The sequence below is a fragment of the Octopus bimaculoides genome, chromosome 21, assembly GCF_046866305.1.
Source record: "Octopus bimaculoides isolate indiv1 chromosome 21, ASM4686630v1, whole genome shotgun sequence".
Taxonomy (NCBI): Eukaryota; Metazoa; Mollusca; class Cephalopoda; order Octopoda; family Octopodidae; genus Octopus; species Octopus bimaculoides.
In genome coordinates, this window is record NC_142948.1 from 26555645 (window position 1) to 26561382 (window position 5738).

A 5738-nucleotide genomic window follows, 5' to 3' on the forward strand; every position below is an offset into this window, starting at 1 on the left:
CCAATAGAATAAGTGCTAGGTTTAACAAAAAAATAAATAATGGGATCGATTTGATTGATTAAAATTTCAAGGCAGTGCTCCAGCATGGCAATAGTCATGTAAAAATGTATTTTGGTTCTATGTCTTTATGATGAAAGTTCTTTGGTTTTCCGGAATTCTCTCCATAAAAAAAACAAATACACACCAAAAAAAAACATCAAATAAGAGAATAAAAAGCAAGAAACAACAAAGACTAGTAAACGATTTCAATGAATTTTTTTGTTTTTTATCAGACAGGTAAGGATGGGAGGTAAAAAACAAAACAACAATAACAACAAACAAAAAAAAACTAACAAACAAAAACAGGCAACATGAATTGATGAGGTTGGGACAGAGTAGGAGGAGATTGTCAGTTTTGTTTATATGACGACTGGCCGATGGAGATTGGACGTGTCTACATGTGCATTTATTTAAGTATGTATGTATGTATGTATGAATGGGGATGTGTATGAGAGACGAGGAGGAGGAGGTCATGGTGGTGGTGGTGATGATGATAATGATGGTGACAACAACAGGTAAGGAATTTTGAGGGTGTATGGTGTGGTGGTGGTGGCGGTAGTGGTATCAAAGTAAATTTTTATTTATCTTTTTTGCCTTGTTTCTTCACAGGATGGACAGACAAATTGTTTAGATGGAACAGGAATCGATAATGAGAGTGAGAGGAAGGGACCAGGAGAACAAGAGATTATCTTAAGGGGGTAAAGTTCATTTTTATGCTCTTCTTCATGGCGTTTTTAAGACTTATTATTGTGTGTGTAGCCAAGGGCATCACACAGCAACTACAATATATGATCTTGTGTGTATTTATGTGTGCACAAATATGTATTTGTATGTGTTAAATATATACATATACACACACACATATATATATATATATATATATATATCTCATTATCATTCAAATCAGTTTGGTTTAGCCCCGTGCCACTTAAGGTTTTGTTGGCCTCTTAGAGAGACCTAGCTCATTGGGGTTGATTAATTGAGCCTAACGAACTAGGTTTCTGCAGGAAGCCCAAAAACTAAGTCCATAGGGCCCAAATCAAAATGTTTTAAATAATGATATGTGTAACCCCTACTGACTTTGTTGAGTGCCTCTTTTGTTTGTCCACTCACCCTTGTGTGTATACATATATATATATATATATACACACACACTCACGGGTGAGTGGACAAACGAAAGAAAGAGGCACTCAACACGTGTGTGTTGTGTGTGTGTGTGTCTGTTTTGAAAGATTCTTGATGTGAAATCGTGTTGAAACAGATATTGTTATATTTCAGGATCGTCATATTTTGCTAATTAAACACACACACAATAGTACTTGTGTTTAATTGGCAAAATATGACATCCCCCACCAACAAGTATAATAAATATATATTTACACACACAAACACACACCTTACATATATATGTGTGTGTGTGTGTACGCATGCATATGCATATATATATAACATTTTTTGATGTCCTGTACCCATATATGCATGTCTGTATACATATAGATGTAGGTATGTACATATATGTATGGATATATGCATATATATATATATATATATATATATATATATATATATATTGTGTGCGTGTTGTTTGCATGTGTGTGTGTGAAAGAGACAGTCTGTATAAGTAAATAAGAATATTCAAGTATATACATACATAAGTATATACAGGTATATACATAAATGCATACAAATAAACATAAGTATGTACAAAATACATATATATATATATATATATATATACACATAGATGTATGCCCACACACAAACACATACATACATATGTAGAAAATGATGATGAGACAGAAAAAATAATGACAAACCCACAGACAGTATTTAAATCCTATCACTTTGGCACAAAACCATTTTACTCTATCACAACTATTCTGAGGTTGTCTTGTAAAACACACACTTTCTCTCTCTCTCTCTCTCTCTCTCACACACACACAACCACACAGGGAGGTTAAATGTCAGTATGGTTTAAACAAGTGGTTCTCAATCATTTTTACATCTATGGACCCCATTGATTACTATTTAATTCTGTGGATTACCAGTTTTGCAGAAGCTTCTTCTGAAATTCTTATTTTGTTTTTCCACACATTAACTTGTAATGGTTGAACTGTGTAAAATGTTAGAGAAAGAAACCCAGCAGTTTCTTGCCATAAAAACAAAAATTTTTTTCATGAAACCTTAAAATACAACTGTGCATCCCCAAAAGTCTTACATGGACCCCCCCCCCCCCAGGGGTCATATGGACTGAGCTTGAGAACCACTGGTTCAAACAATATAAAAGGGCAGTTGTGATGAACGTGAGGGTGTGTGTTTATCGAGTGATGTGTCCATGCATGCATAGATTGATATGTGGAGAGAGAGAGAGAGAGAGAGACTGCATGCATGCATGCAGATTGTGTACTTGTAGACTGATGAGTATGTATGTGTGTGTGTAGTATATGTGTAGCATGTGTATGTCTATATAGAGTATTGCAAGTGTATGTATAGTGTTTTGTGTTAGTGTGTGTGTGTGTGTGTAGCATGTTACATATGCACGTGTGTGTAGAGTATTGTATGTACATTTGCAGTGTTATGTTATGTATGTATATGTACAATGTCATATGTGCAGTGTTGTATACATAGATTGCTGCGTGGGGGGGGGGGGGAGGACTCCATGTGTGTGTAGTGTTCGGTCTGTATATGTAAAGTGATGTGTGTGTTAGTATTCAAAAGTTTATATACATAATAACCTAACAAGGAGGTAACACAGCAACGCCAGTCAATGGTAGATAATGATTTCTCTTTCTATTTTTTATGTTTCATGTTTTGTCAAGCAACATCTTCCTCTGAAAATTACCTCCATCATCACAAACCTTGCTGTATGAATCATTTTGCTATTTACACACACACACACATATTTGGCACCTTGTTGTACTCAAGAACACCTGTCCACCATAGCAAAACTGATACCAGTACTGGTGCCACATAACAAGCCCCCCAATAAACTCTGTAAAGTGGTTGGCATTACTAAGGGCATCCAGCCATAAAAACCATTGGAGCCTAGTGTGTGTCCCAGCCTTATTAGCTCCTGTCAAACTGTCCAACCCATGCCAGCATGGAAAACGGACATTAAATGATGATGATCCATCATCATTTAACAGCTGTGTTCCACTCTACAAGCATAAAGGAGTGATGTTAGGGCTGTGAAATCTTGTATGCATTTTCAACTCTTATTAATAATTGCTTTGTTTCTTTCCAGGTAAATTGACATCTGACTCTTCAAAGACTTCAGAACTAACGAGTAGTTACTTCTCTTGAAAATGGACAAGATTTGGCATCATGATGTTATCAAGTCCCTGTAAGAAAAGAGTTTAGCCCCTCCCAACGGCATTCATGCTGACATAGTTGCTATATTAGATGACTCTCCAGCTTTATCAACAGTGCAAAAGTGACCAGCCGAATTTCGGAGGGGAAGGGAGAGTATGGAAGATGACCCAAGGTTTGGACATCCTGCAACTGCCACCACCGAGGAAAACATAGATCATGTTCAACACATGCTGATGGATGGATGACAGGTGATTGAGCCAATGCTCTTGGCATATCTTGGGAGTGAGGACACCTGATCGAAAGCACACGGGCTGATCACATCACAGGAAAATCTGACATTGTCTGAGGCAAATCCTGCTGGTTTCCTTGAATATTTCCTAACAGAGATTGATTATTAACATCATTTTAAACAGAGACTCAGAGACAATCTGTGCAGTGGAAACGTCCCTCCAAAGAAGGCAAAAGTCATTTCATCTGCAGGAAAGGTGATGGCATCAGTTTTTTTTTTTTGGAATGCAAAAGGCATTGTGTTTATTGACTATCTTCAAAAGGGCCACACCATCGATGAAGAGTAGTATGCCAACTTGCAGAGGTAGTTATGAAAGGCTATCAAGACCAAACGCCCAGGAAAACTGATGAAGTGGGGGCCTTGATTCATCAAGAGAATGCTCCAGTACACAATTCCTTGGTTTCAATGACTGCTGTGCATGAGTGAAGTTTTGAATTGGTTGATTACTGTCCCTATTCTATGGATTTGGGCACATCTGACTATCACCTGCTCCCCAACATGAAAAAAAAAAAAAAAAAGCACTTGGTTGGGAACCAGTAAAACATTGATGATGACATATCAACTATTGATGACATTTGTTTCTTTACCAAAAGGATGAAAGGATTTTTATCAATGGGATCCAAGCACAGCAACATCAATGGAAGAAGTGTGTGGACGACATAGGGGACTATGTTGAAAAAAAATACCTTAGAATCTCTGGGTCAGCCTATGAATTTTTCAACCAACCCTCATACACACACAGTACACTCTGTAAAGTGGTTGGTGTTAGGAAGGGCATCTAGCCGTAGAAATCAAGCCAAAACCAAGGACTGAAACCTGTTGCAACTCTCTGGCTTACCAATCCCAGTCAAACAGTCTAACCCATGCCAGCATGGAAAACAGACGTTAAATGAGGATGATCCATCAACCTTTAACATCTATGTTCTACTCTACAAGCACACACACACACACACATATGCATACTTGCAACACTACACACACACATGCAATGCTTTATACAAGCACAGAAGCAACAGTACACACACACACACATACATACATGTGCCTATACAACATCTTACATCAAAGTTTTAGATGGACATGAAATGAAATAGGTGTTTGATGTGTGCGTGAGTTTTGCACACATGTATGAGTGTTGTGTGTATGTATGTATGACGCATGCATGTGACATGCATGCGAGTCATGAATGCGTGTATATGTGTGTGACAGAGTGAGTGTATGGATAGAGTGCAGTAGCACATTTCCACAGACTTGGCTGAACAAATGCCAAAAGAATTTCTTAATCAACTGAGAACTGAGCCATTGTTAAGATTTGCTCACAGTACATTCGATTAGTAAACAGATAAAATGTTTTACAGTTTCTATACAGGGGGACGGGGACAAAGCAGGGTAATTGTATTCATACACACTGTATGTACATATATGTATAAAGTGTATGTGTGTGAATATAGTGTATGTAGGTATTCATATGCAGGTAAGTGTATATATGTATCTATGTATATATGTATCTATGTATATATATATATATATGTATGTATATATATATATATATATGTTTGTGTATGTATGTATGTATATATGTATATATATATATGTATGTATATATATGTATGTATATATATATATGTTTGTGTATGTATGTATATATAGGTAGGTATGTATCTATATGTATATGTATATATATGTATATATATGTATATGTATATATATATATATATATATATATATTTATATTTATATATATATTTATATATTATATATATATATTATATATTTATATTTATATATTATATATTTATATTATATATTATATATTTATATTTATATATATATTTATATTTATATATATATATTATATATTTATATATAAATATTTATATATTATATATATTTATATGTATATATTATATATATATATATATATATATATATATATTTATATGTATATTTATATGTATTTATATGTATATATATATATGTATTTATATTTAATATATATATATATATATATATTTATTTATATATTATATATTTATATATATATATATTTATATATATATATTTATATTTATATATCTATAAATATAATAATATATAT

General features: G+C 34.1%; 1 long non-coding RNA gene across 1 annotated transcript; it reads right to left on the reverse strand.

Annotated features, from left to right (window-relative positions):
- Positions 1-238: 238 nt before the first annotated feature.
- On the reverse strand, positions 239-5319 carry LOC149131528 (uncharacterized). The gene is made up of 2 exons (XR_016237778.1): positions 1235-5319; positions 239-1153 (listed from the first exon to the last, which is right to left on the reverse strand). It is a non-coding gene; the product is annotated as an uncharacterized LOC149131528 (long non-coding RNA).
- Positions 5320-5738: the final 419 nt, after the last annotated feature.